This window comes from Musa acuminata, chromosome BXJ3-8 (assembly GCF_036884655.1).
Source record: "Musa acuminata AAA Group cultivar baxijiao chromosome BXJ3-8, Cavendish_Baxijiao_AAA, whole genome shotgun sequence".
NCBI classification, from domain to species: Eukaryota; Viridiplantae; Streptophyta; class Magnoliopsida; order Zingiberales; family Musaceae; genus Musa; species Musa acuminata.
In genome coordinates this window covers 16,716,460-16,731,225 of record NC_088356.1, presented here as the reverse complement: position 1 = coordinate 16,731,225, position 14,766 = coordinate 16,716,460, and positions in this window count along the sequence as shown.

The following is a 14,766-nucleotide window of genomic DNA, read 5'->3' as shown; positions in this document are numbered from 1 at the left end:
CTGATAAATCCATGCTTTTCCATATATATAAAATTTATAAAAAAGAAACCCTTGTGACTTTACTTGAATATCCTCCGAAAACGTGCCGTATTTACATATACCTCTCGTGTACGCAATAAATTTATCTGAACTCGAGTTGAAATTTGATCTATTTAATTTGAGTTAGCAGCAGAAATGACATTACGGTTTGAGCTACAATTGATGGCGAGAATGTGACCGGGTTCGTTTTATCGGGTCCAAACCCATTAAGCATAATGTTTGGCAAATCTTGGTAAAAGATGATGTGATGGGACACATAAATATTCGAGTCGAATGAATTTTAAATTGACCTGTGGTCAATTTGTAATGTCTGGCCAAGTCTTTTTAAATCAGCTAACTTGGGCAAAAGCGATTTCATGTGATCCACAATGTTTGACTGGGTCACTGTGACTTGGAACCCAAAAGATACATGGAGTCGTGATGCTTTGTGAATCACTTTAGATTTGCGAACAGAAGCTGATTTGATGGAACGCATGCTATGCGGTTACTTGGGACTTGTAATCAATCTAAATAATTCAAGTGTAAACAAGTTTGTTTTAGTCTTATATCACAATCAATTTGCTATTAATTGATCTGGGATCAGCCTTAGAATAAATCTACATTTAAGCGATCGAACAGACCTAAATCAAGCTTCAGCTTAATACACTTTTTTCTTTATTTTTATTTTTTATTTGATATTTGCACAATGCTCCTGAAATGGAAATATTTATGTATTTATCTTGTTATTTCAATGTAGGGTAACATTTTGGGCAACAAGTAGCAAGGGTGGAAAATATCATTTTTTTAAAAAAAATTACCTAACACTATAAATTTGTAAACTTCTAACAAAATTTTTAAAAAAATAAATCAGATTTAATTAGATGAGTAGGAAAAGCTTAGGTGATAAAGGAATTTGGAGAAAACATTAGATGGGTAGGACATTGGGTTGTATCATCACTCATCCAAGAGGCTAAGCACTCATCTTAAATTTTTGTTTTGAGTCTTTGATACATGCTTTCTTCTTCTTTTTTTTCTTGTTATTTTTAACAAAGAATCAAATGGCTTCACTCATGATAATGGCAATTTTTTGACAGATTCTATATCTGTAGCACTTCTTGCCTCCTTGTTCCTTTGGCCATGCCACTTTGAAACAAGTAGGGTTCTTAAACTTTTGAAACAAAATTGTCAATATTTTTCTTCTCTGTTGTTGTTGTTACTCGTTAAGAATTGGCTTCACCTTATTGACGACACAGCAAAACCCAAGATTCATAATGAACCCGAAAGCACCGAACAACACTTGTGTTAGGATGGAGAAGTAATCATCAATATACTACTAGTACACAGAGATGCTATTCAAACGGAAGCAAATAAGATTGGGTTTTGAGGAACAATACAAGGACAATCTTAGAAAGTGGCTTTTGAGGTCCATAATTTTATCTACTGCATCCTCGTCGATATGGTGCAGCCATTTGTTGCAGCTTGCTTACATGTATTCCTTCCTCTTGTAGAGAGTCGTCTACCGCTGGATATTGGACTCGGTTCAAAGAGAGACTATCATCACTAACATCGCCGTGAAAAAGAATATCGACTACCAAGCGATCATAGAAATTGCATGCGTCAGTTCCCCGAAAGAGCTGCTGGTGGTGAAGGAGGAATACCATGCTCGTTATAAACGTTCCCTGGAAGGAAGGAGATGTTGCAGCCCTCACAGTTGGAGAATTTAGACAGGTATGGCAGGCACTTCAGAATTATGGCATTTATACATAGTGGTGATATGTCATCTATATAATGGCTTGCATTGCAGCTTTTGGTTTCACTGGTGAGCACGTACAGATAAGATGGTGATGAGATCTGACATAGGTGTTGCTCGTTTGGAAGCCAAAATGCTATGCAAGCCATTATATAGATGTCATCTATATAATGAATGGCTATCAAGTCACAGAACTTCAGCCACGGTGAGCTCATTCGAATCCTGAGTACCAGAAGCAAGGCCCTACTTTGCGCTATCTTGGACTGTTACAAAGACGAATACGACATTCCCATTACAAAGGCGACGACACTTTGACTACTGAGTCTCCCAATGAATTTGCATCGCCACTACGAATGGCAGTCCGATGCAGTGTGTCACCCCAAAACTGTTGTCACTCTCGAATATGCTGTGGGTAAAGAGACTTCTGGGGATTACAAGAGCTTCCTCCTTCCTTTAGTAGGGAACTAAATATGCTTATTTCATATAATGAAGTATAATAAACTCTGTCATCCTTGTTTAATTCCTGGTGGTGTAGAAGCATTTCATAGTTGCACTTTCCTTTAAGGTTTGATGTTTGTTTCAAGACAATGGCGTGCAAGACAATGATTCTCTACTCTTATGGTTAAACATTGTTTTGGGCTCATCAACAACATCATCAAAGCAGGAGACACGAGGCTGGGGAAACGAAATGAGATAGTAAGATTAGAGAAAGTTAAGGAGATATTCGGCTGTATAACTTATAACTGATGTAGGTACCTACATATGTCTGAATAAAAATTTTGTATATTTTGAATAATCTTCTAGCGACTAAATCAATCCAGAATATTATCTTCGATGGGAATATGATTAAATTAGCCCAAAGCACTATCTTCGGTGCTAACATGATAGATCAACTTAAAGTGCTATCTTTATTACCAATAGGATTGAATTAATCCAAAGTTCTATCTTTTAGACAACAACAACTAAATCAGCTTCAGATGCTATATTCAATGTCATCATGATCGAATTGGCCCAAAGATTAATCTTTAATATCAATAAAGTCAAATTGGCCTAAACTATTATCTTTGATGCCAATTCGGTCAAATTGATATAAAATACTATCTTACAAATCAATATAATCAAATCAATCCAAAGTGGTATCTTCAACATTAGTGTGGCTAAATCGATCTAAAGTATTTTCAATGCCAATATATTTGAATTGACTTAAAGCACCATCTTTCACCCAGTGCAACCAAATCAATCGAAAGTGCTACTTAGGTAATCAAGAAAAATTTTCATTAACTATAAGCCTTTTTTCTTTATATAGTATATTGATAGTCCTGAAGATTACATCTTACTCCAACACTACTACTTCGTGTATGGAAGTATGATATGTGACAAATGATATAGTATAATAAATTATCGATATCTCAGCAACACAACTTGACAATACGGTAAAAGAGAATATTTAAAAAAAATATTTGAATCGATGAAGGAATTATTAATGACCTCGAGATATCTATATTCAAACACATAATTAAACAAGCATTCTTGAATAGATAACTTGAGTAACTATCTCAAATCTCCAATCTTGATTCTCATGAGTGTGCCTCCAATTCTTGTGACCACTAGCCACTAATTTTAATTAATTTTTTTAAAAATTCAATATTGGACCGAATAATATAGTCTTTATCGAACTTGTTTCAAATATAGTTATACAGGATTTTAATACTTAGATTTTGCGCTCTCATCCAAGTCAGACTGTGATGTACTCCGGAAAGGATCACAGTTGGTCCGAATCACCGAGGGAACAGCTGAATTGCTAACCGTTTACGGAGTATTGATCTCCACTAAAATCTTCAATCCTGTAAGTGGGTAAACATGATATGCTTTTCTACCGTTGAAACTTACGAAGGTCATGGGACTATAAAAACCGGGAAGCTTGGGCGGAGGAGGAGGATGAGAACTACACAGAGGCTTCATAGTATGCCGACATTGCTGGTCCTGGAGGGAGCAGGCGATCTCATCGGCGACAATAACACGACGAGATCCATCCATCCATCCATCAAGCGCATCCCACACCATGTTCATTATGTACATCGGGCATGGCCATTGGCAGCAGCCCGAACTTGTTCCTTGTAACCTTTCTCTCCAGTTCTTGAGAACAACGATACCTTCCTCAAAGAGCTCATTCTTCTCAACGGCAGCATCAACAAAAAATCCTAAAAGTCAATACATACAAAGGAACAAAGTAACACTACCCAAGAGATTTGTTTTTTTGCATGGCTCTAAAACAGATTCTTCTGAAAGAATCTGTCCTGCCAATAGAGCAAGGCAAGCAAGGAATAACTGATGTAGTAAACTTCTTAGTGTATTTGGAGAAGAAATTGGAGGCTCGTCGAAGGCAAAAGGAAACCCCAAGTAGACATTTATTACACGACGACGTTAGTTTAGGGGGAGCGTTGTCGATATACTTCAGACAGCAAAACGGCGGAGGAAAAGGAGATTAGGATTAAGTCTCGTCTACTATATTCTGCTCTTCAAGTAGACACTGTTTCTGTCGTCTTTGACACGACACATAAGGAGAGAGAGGCACAATCAAACAGATATCCATGAACGCCGCCGTTAGATCCAGATCCAATGGTACGGAGCAGATATCTATTGGCTGTCCATATTTATGCACTACAAACTATGTTCATTGTATAAGACTGGCAGCTTTCAAATCCTTGGTGTCGATAAGTTGGACACTGCCATCAGAGAAATGAAGGACTGTTTGGGAATTTTCAAAGAGGAGGATTGTATTTATCTTCACATCATAAATAATGAACTCAGTGTCCTTAATTGGTGCACCAAGTCTAAATCTAAATTGCCTGAAGAAATAATAGATAAATTACCAAGATTTTCATACGTCAGTCATTTATAGAAGAAGGCAAAATGTTTTTTGGTGCCAATTATGTGAATGATATTCTATCATAATTATTTTTTGGCTCTTGATTCCTCCTCTAATCAGCAGGACTACTATTTTCGTCCCCGATCTTTAGAAAGTTTTTTTTATGGGGATAAGTCTGATCTAGTTGTGGAGTCCTTAACTATATCTCCTGATTGGTCTTAACAAAAGTTCTGAGCTAAATATATCTACTGTAGAATTTAACAAAAAAAGTAATGACATTATTTTAATAATTCTATTTTGGCTGCTGTCTCCACATTTCAGGTTAATAATTCTTGAGAAACATAACATTTCCAAGTTGTTGACTTCAGAGATAAAGAGCTCTATGGAATAAAATTTGTAAATTTTATTATCTTATAAAATTAATATATATTTAGTGTTGGGGAGAACATTCGAGACAATATTATTATTATGGCAGATAACTTAACATATTTTTTGTTTTGTCAAATTCTTCGCAAGAGACTTCTCCTATCTTTATCAAGCTTGATATTGAAAAAAAAATATAAGATTATTGGTTTTAGGATGATTTCTCGGAAAAACCCTTCTCTTTCTTCTTTTCCAAAGAAGTACTCCCCTTTTTCATATTTTCCCATCAGTGTCTTATTTTTCCAATCGACCCTTAACAAGACATAACAACAACTCTTTTTTTTTTTTTTTTTTCAGTGGATACGTCCATAGAATAAATCGGTACAATTCCTCGTATTTTCTAATCGGCTTAAAATATTATAAATCTATTTAAAAATAATATAACTAAAATAGAAGTCTCTATGTTTGATTGTTAATCTTCCTAAACCAATAAAAATACTTATTTGAAATCATATTTTTATACATGAGCTATTTTTTTAGTTTTGAGACAATTTACCTTAGTTACAGTTTTTTTGAATATATTTATAGTATTTTTGATGGAGGTGCCAAAAACACTGTAAGCCTATTTAAACATTGTAATCGATACTATAAATCTTATACATGAGGAATTGGCCCATTCATCTTATGAAATGATCCATAGGGAATCTGCAGATACTACTCTAATTATCACATTTTGGAGATTATGATAAATAAGAGATACTTTTGAAAAATATGAAAAGAGTAGCTCTCGGAAAAAATGTTGAATCTCATATTTTGATGATGAAACCAATCGATATGTGTTTATGTTTTAATCTGCGTTTTGAGTAATGCAGGATGCTTCGATCAAGATAAGACAATTATAGTAGGAAAATCATGTTATGCCGGAGGAACATGTTAGAAGATTGGACGTTGGGCTGATGGATCGGTCGATATATCGACAGAAGGCTTCGGGCCATGGATTCGGGCATCGGGCTAAGAAGAGCGGAGATTGTGCTAAGGATATTGGAGTTGCGGAGTCAACTGGCTGATTGGGCAATAGGTCACAAGAGAGGACGATGCTAGAAGATTGGACGTTGGGCCGATGGATCGGTCGATGTATCGACAGAAGGCTTCGGGCCATGGATTCGGGCATCGGGCTAAGAAGAGCGGAGATTGTGCTAAGGATATTGGAGTTACGGAGTCAACTGGCTGATTGGGCAATAGGTCACAAGAGAGGACGATGCACCAAAGAATCGGACGAAGCGTCAAGGGAACAATGATATGCCGGACAACTTGATTAGATGCTTAGGATTAATTGTCTAGATCGAAGTGTGTTTTACATGTGCAAGATTAATTATGATAGCTTAAAGACATAAAGCAAGTTTACCGAAGTCAAGTTCGATGGGTGTTCGAGAGTCTGTCGAAAGTTCGAAGATTCGTCGGAAGTGTTGCAGGAACCAACCGAGAAGGAATCGGGGACTTGCCGAAGTTTTCGGAAGTCCGTCGGAGAGATCGTCGGAGGTTTGCGGAGATCACCTAAAAGGTTCGGCTACTTGCCAAAGACTCGCTGAACTTGCCACAAGATCGAAAGCCTACTGGGAGTCCACCGAAAGAAATCCGAGGGTGTATCGAAAGTCAGCCGGAAGTTCGTCGGAAAGCTCGCCGAAAAGAAACTCGACGTTGCCGGTTAAAAACCTGCTTAGGACTATGTCTTAATTTCATAGTTTACATATAATTAGGGTTAGGATTAAGAGTTAATCCTATAACCTAGTTAGGGGCCAACTGGGCCCGAATATGAACTGGTTTTGGCTAAATTTGGAGCCCAACCAGTGACTCGTAAGGATCGGGCAGTGGTACCGTCGGACTGGGCAGTGGCATCGCTAGTACACTGCTGGATTGGGCGGTGGCACCGCCAAGAACCCGAGAGGTCTGGCGGTGGCACTACCAGTACACTGTTAGTATTAGATACTGACAGGCGATGGCACCGCCAACACTAGGAGCCCAAAAGTAATTCAAATTTGGAGCCCAAATTTGAATCCTCTTGGGGTCTATAAATACCGCTCAATTCTCAAAGACACATTTTGATAAGTTAGAAAGTGAGAAAAAGCCTTAGCAAAGTCTTTAGCAAAGTCTTGTTTTTTTAATAGCTTAAGTGTTCACCTCCCTTTTTATCTTTGAAAAATCTATAAGAGTGTGAACCACTTGTAAAAAGATTGTAAGAGGGGTATTTGGTCCTTCCCCTTCAAAGTGATTTGCTAGTGGAAGTTGGGAGCCTCATCGAAGAAGGCTTCGCAAGTGGATGTAGGTTATTTGACCGAACCACTTTAAATTGTTGTGTTCCTTGAATATGTGAGTGTTTAACTTTCTGAAATCTTTATTTACTTAGTAGTAAGATTTTGGTTTTCATCTCCTTACTTTACTCGAGCTACTTTTACTACGTCATTCTTTGTCGAATCGAAATCTCTACATATTTACGAAATTATTTTTAAACTTAAGAGTTTTAATCCGCTGCACTAATTCACCCACCCTCTTAGTGCCGCTCCGATCATAACAATTGGTATTAGAGCTAGGCTCACTCTCATATTTGGTTTAATACCTAAGAGAGATGGCTTACTCTGACATGCAAGAGGGACACTCTATTACACGTCCGCCTATGTTTAATGGGTCGGATTACACGTATTGGAAGACTCATACGAGGATCTTCCTTATTTTTATGGATTTTGAGCTTTGGAATATTATCGAAAATAGATTTCAAAAATCTTCTCTTCCGATGAGCAAATGGGATGAATCGGAGAAGAAGGATTTTGCTTTAAACGCAAAGGCTATAAATGCCTTATTTTGTGCACTTGACAAAAATGAATTTAATCACGTTTCGATTTGTGATTCGGCTTTTGATATTTGGAGAACTCTTGAGATCACTCATGAAGGCACTAGCCGAGTGAAAGAGTCCAAAATCAACATTCTTGTGCATTCTTACGAACTTTTTTGGATGAAACCAAGTGAGTCCATCGGAGGCATGTACACCCGTTTCACGGATGTCATCAATGGACTCAAAGCTCTTGGTAAAGGTTTTTCTAACTTTGAACTAGTAACTAAAATTTTAAAATCACTTCCAAAGAGTTGGGATCCAAAAGTTACGGCCATTCAAGAGGCCAAGGACCTTAAAATATTTCCTCTTGAAGAACTTATTGGGTCTCTAATAACCTACGAAATGAATAATGTGGCAAAAAGGAAACTCGAGAACAACCTTCCAAAGAATATGAAGGATTTGGGACATAGAACATTTGAAGACCACTCGAGCATAAGCTCAAGTGATGGTGAACTTAAACTATAAAAGAAACAAAAATTAAAAAGCAAAAAGAACGGAACTACTTGCTTTGAATGCAAGAAAAAGAACAAAAATTGGGATGAATCGAGCTCCTCCGAAGACGAGGAGAAAATAAAAAAAGGCGAGATAGCAAACTATGCCTTAACCACTTTGAGGTAATCGAAACCCCCTTAATTTATTTTGAAATTACTTGATCTATTATGTATTTTTTTTTAGAATAATTATTTTTCTTGAAAATTACATGTTTAAAAAATTAAAAATATAAAAATATGATCATGATCGTAATTTTAAAAAATAATAATAATAATTACATGTTTTATGTTAACAGAATAAAATGTTAGATTTAAATCTAATGATCATATGTATGTTTTTCTTAAGAAGAAAAAATGTGTATCTTGATTATTTCTGATTTTGATTGAAACCATGCTTGATGTCTTAATGAAAATATTAAGAAGTTTAATATCATGCTTAATGATGATGCATGGCTTTTGTATGGAAAACTAAGCATGAAAAGATAGATTCACCTAAAAAGAAAAATGCATAACTACAACAAATAACAAAATGATTTTGATTGAAAATACCTTATGCTAAATGAAACCATGATTGATGAATATGCTTTATGTTTATTGATTTCTTTGCCTTGAATGTCCTATTATGATGAATATTTTGAAAATAAATGAAATCATTTGAAGTAATGCATAATGAGTTTTCTTTCGAAATAATGCATAATAATTTTTGTGATTTATGAATTATCAATTTTCACGATAATAAAAGTGGCTTCTTCAGTTTAAAAATGATGCATGTTTTGATTTGACATAAATGAAATAGGCATGCTTATATGAAATAGTGTAAGTGTCATGCTTGACGATTGTATACTTAATGATGCATAAAGTTATAATGAAAATATTAAAATTTTGATACTATGATTTGATGATTTTATGTATGAGATTTTAAAGTTATACATGATGATTTTTGTGGTTTATTGATTTTGATGGTTTTCATGATAAAATTTATTTTTTGATCCTAAACGTTGATGCATGGTTTTAACATAAGAACAAATATTTGAGCATGCTAATATAAAATCAATAACATAAATTGAAACAACTAAAAAGAGAAAAGTATTTTTCTTAAAAATTCTTTTTCTCTATCTTATTGACTTTAATGAATCTATTTGATCATCTTAAAAGTGATTTTGATGATTTTATTGATTTGAATGAGTTTCATCTAACCACGATTTTTATCTTGATTTCTGAAAATTATAACTTAAAATTTTATTTTATAAATCAAGATTGTCTATTATGATTCTTTCTTTTCACTATTTGAGTTATGAAAAAAGAATCATAATATGTCTCTTGATATTCAAAATTTATGTTCACTATTTATGCATCTCATCACCAAAATTCTTTTTGATATTCTTCATGTGATAATATAAATGCATGAAACACTCATGATATGATTCTTATACAATTCCGTGTATCATGAAATATTTATCTAATCACCCAATTAATTCTTCTTGATGTTCCTAATGTGATGAAATGAAATTATGCATGAAATACAAATGAGAAGTTAATTATTATGCATGATAGGATGTAATGAACTTTGACATTTAGATAACATCAATTGAAAAGCTATGATCATGTTGCCAAAATGATATATCATGAATGCTTGGATATCATGTATGATATACTCGTAATGATGATTGATTTATTTGTATCATGCATGAAAAATGAAATGTATGGTTTTGAAATTGTATATGTTCGAATTTGAAAATATGATGATGTATAATGATGAAATTATATAATAAAAATATTAAACATTTTGAAACCATGTTTTAATGTCATGTATAATGATCATGCTTAATAAATTTCAAAATTATGCATGGTGATTTTTAAGTAATTTATGGATTATCAATTTTTATCATGATGAAATGTTACATTTTCGGTTTTAAGTATAATGTATGTTTTCATACAAAAAACTTGAGCATATTGATTTGAAATCATGTTTAATGGTTTTATAATTCGAAATTATGCATGATGAATCTTGCGATTTATGGATTATTGATTTTTACCATAATGAAAGTGCCTTATTGATCTTTGTCATAATAAATCTTACACTTTCGGTTTTAAACATGATACATGTTTTTATTTGGCATAAATGAAATAAAATCATATGAATTGAAACAACTAAAAAGAGGAAAATATTTTTTTAAAAAAATTATTTTTCTCTATCTTATTGATCTTGATGATTATTATGATAAATCTATGTATACCATTTTGAATCTCTTGAAAGTAATGTTGGAATTTGTCGATTTGAATTTGAATGAGTTTGTATTCAAATCATGATCTTGATTTCTTGGATTTACTACTTGAGAGTTTTTTTAATCACGATCTCTTCTTTGTACACCTACAATTTTTGTTATTTATAAAAAGAAGAGATTTGATAAAATGAATCATGTCTTTTGTAATTCAAGAGGTCTTATCTTTCATGATATGATGTTGTTGGATTTATGGCTTGTATGCCTTGAAATAATTCAAATATTTTGTACTATTTTGTTCTTCCCTTATTCTTTCTTATTTACAATGATAAAACGAGAAAAGTTATGATCATGCATGGTAGGATGCAATTTGACAAATTAATACCATGATGATTTAAAATATTTATGATTTGGAATGATGCATATGCTTTTTATTATGATGATGTATATGATGTATTGCATATGATGTGTATCATGAATGCTTTAAATGATAAATGTTTGGTACCAACAATCATGAAGTGATAAATACTTAAAAATGTTGATTTAATGTTCGGCATTATGAATACTTTATTATCATACATGAAGATAGTGATAAATATTTTGAAAATAAATGTTTGTATCATATTAGATGATTTTACATTTTGTGCATGATGAGTTATAGTGATGATTGAAACAATGATTGAAATAATATGAATGATGATTTGAAATCATACATATAATGATGAGTTTATATGTTTTAAAAATATAATGATAAGTTTATGCATGTAATACTTTAACGAATGATAATGATGTGCAAATAAGATTGATACTTACCTTTGTCATAATTGATGTAAAGGGTCTTCCCTTCTTTTTGCCAATGACAAAGGGGGAGAAAGAGTTGCTAATGTGCTATCTTGAATTGATGTAAAGGGTCATCTCAAAGAGAAATTAGCTAGCTTGCACAAGTTAAGAAAATGCAAAAACTTGCTTACTTTCTTGCACATCTAAAGAGAAAATACAAATGTAACACTTGCCAAATTGTTTGCTTGCCTCATGTAAAACATTGTCTCTTGCTAGTTTGGCATTTTGCTAGCTTGCACTTTGCAAAGGAAGTAAAAATTTACTAGCTTGCAACTTGTATATTTCAAGAAGCAAGAGTTGCGTTCTTGAACATCTCTAATTTGTAAGCTAGCATGATGTAGAACTTGCTATCTTGAACATTACAAAGAAATGCTATCTTGCACATTGCAAAGAAAAGCAAATATGCCAACTTGCATATCTTTAAATTTGCTAGCTTGTATGTTATAAAACTTTCATATCTACAACTTGATAACTTAAATGATCTAAGCATGATGTAACACTTGCTAAATTTTCAAGCTTACAAATTGCATGATGATAAAACTTGATATTATGTTTTTCATGTAATATGTTGAACGTATACTTAAACACATGAAAGTTGGAACTTCTCCTTTTTGTTGATGACAAAGGGGGAGAAGTATGTTGATGACATGCATGATTTGATCATGACATGTTGCTTGGATTTTTGAATCCAAGAGTTTCTATCATTATGACATATTGATAGGGGGAGTTTGTTTAAACTCCGAGAGTTAAGGTTAACTTCGTCATCGATTGGTTGTCATCATCAAAAAGGGAGAGATTTTTGAATCTTGTATTTTGATGATGAAACCAATCGATATATGTTTATGTTTTAATCTACGTTTTGAGTAATGCAGAATGCTTCGATCAAGATGAGACAATTATAGCAGGAAAATCATGTTATGGCGAAGGAACATGTCAGAAGATTAGACGTTAGGCCGGTGGATCAGTCAACATATCTACAGAATGCTTCGGGCCAAGAAGAGCAGAGATTGTGCCAAGGATATCGGAGTTACGGAGTTAACTGGCCGATTGGGCAATAGTCCGCAAGAGAGGACGATGGGTCGAAGAATCGGACAAAGCGTCGAGGGACCAATGACATGCCGGACAACTTGATTGGATACTTAGGATTAATTGTCTAGATCGAAGTGTGCTTTACATATACAGGATTAACTATGATAGCTTGAAGACATAAAGTAAGTTTACCGAAGTCAAGTTCGATGGGTGTTCGAGAGTCCGCCGAAAGTCCGAAGATTCGTCGGAAGTGTTGCCGGAACCAACTGAGAAGGAATCGGGGACTTGCCGAAGTTTTCGGAAGTCCGTCGGAGAGATCGTCGGAGATTCAGGAGATCACCGTGACGGTTCAGCTACTTGCCAAAGACTCGCTGAACTCGCCACAAGACCGGAAGCCTGTTGGGAGTCCGCTGGAAGAAATCTGAGGGTGTATCGGAAGTCCACCGGAAGTTCACCGGAAAGCTCACCGGAAGGAAACTTGACGTTGCCGGTTAAAAACCTGCTTAGGATTATGTCTTAATTTCATAGTTTGCATGTAATTAGGGTTAGGATTAAGAGTTAATCCTATAACCTAGTTAGGGGCCAATTGGGCCCGAATATAAACTGGTTTGAGCCAAATTTGGAGCCCAACTAGTGACCAGTAAGGATCGGGCGGTGGTACCGCCGGATTGGGCGGTGGCACTGCCAGTACACTGCCGGACTGGGTGGTGGCACCGCTAGTACATTGTCAGTGTTAGATACTAACAAGCGGTGGCACCGCCACTAACAGGTTGTGGCCCCACTAACACCGAGAACCCAAAAGTAATTTAAATTTGGTGCCCAAATTTGAATCCTCTTGGGGTCTATAAATACCCCTCAATTCTCAGTAGAGAAGACACCTTTTGATAAGTTAAAAAGTGAGAAAAAGCCTTAGCAAAGTCTTTAGCAAAGTCTTGTTTTTTCAATAGCTTAAGTGTTCACCTCCCTCTTTCTCTTTGAAAAATCTGTAAGAGTGTGAACCACTTGTAAAAAGGTTGTAAGAGGGGTATTTGGTCCTTTGCCTTCAAAGTGATTTACTAGTGGAAGTTGGGAGCCTCATCGAAGAAGGCTTCGCAAGTGGATGTAAGTCATTTGACCGAACCACTTTAAATTATTATGTTCCTTGAATGTATGAGTGTTTAACTTTCTGAAACCTTTATTTACTTAGCCGCAAGCTTTTAGTTTTCATCTCCTTACTTTACTCGAACTACTTTTACTAAGTTATTTTTTGTTGAATCGAAATCTTTACACATTTACGAAATCGTTTTCAAACTTACGAGTTTTAATCCGCTGCACTAATTCAACCCTCCCCCTCTTAGTGCCGCTCCAATCCTAACAAAAAATCCAAAAAAAGGATTTTGTCCAGAGTTAACATTTTCAACGGGCTTCCACTATCGATCTTCTTTCCAATGGACGGAGATCAACTACCCTTATAACTTTTTTCTCTATTCCAAAAGTTTAGAAGTTAACCTTTACAAGCCACTCACCCTTCTCTTAAACTAAAATCGAAACTTAGAACTAGAGGGAAATTATCAAGGATTTACTTCAGAGTTTTCACATTATTTTTGTTTCAGTTCTTGTCTTCACCGAGTAGGGATGAGTGGGGTATTTATAGACCCCAAATGGATTCAAATTTGGAGCCAAAATGATCTCATCCTGACTTTTTGGGGTACTGACAGTACCACCGTACTACTAGTATTGGACGATACCATCGCATCGCTAGTACTGGACGATACCATTGCTTGTCAGTTTGACAATGGGTGGTACCAACACATGATAGAGCCTCGAAGACTGGGCTCTAGTGGTACCACCGCTTGGCAACATTAACTACTGACAGTACTACCGCCTAGACCACCTGGGAGGCCGAGCCTTAGGCTTGGGCTAGCTAGGGATCAATGAATGAGCATTTCACTTAGCCCAAAATAGCCCAAATTCAGACCTAGTTGGCCCATAATTGAGTTATCCTAATTACATTCTAAATCAACCTAATTAGAACTAAAACTACTTCGATCTAGATAATTATTACAAAGCATTAATCACATATTGTCTGACATATCATTGGTTCATCCAATGCATCGTCCGACCCTTTGACGGATCGTCCTCTCCTTCGGTATATTGCCTAATCGGCATATTGTCTTCCCACAACATCTGATTTCCTTGGCGCAATGTCCGATCTTCTTGGCTCGATGCCCGAACTCATGTCACAAAGCCTTCTACCGACACATCGATCGATCCTTTAGCTCGACGTCCAATCTCCTGACATATTCCACTTTGGCCCA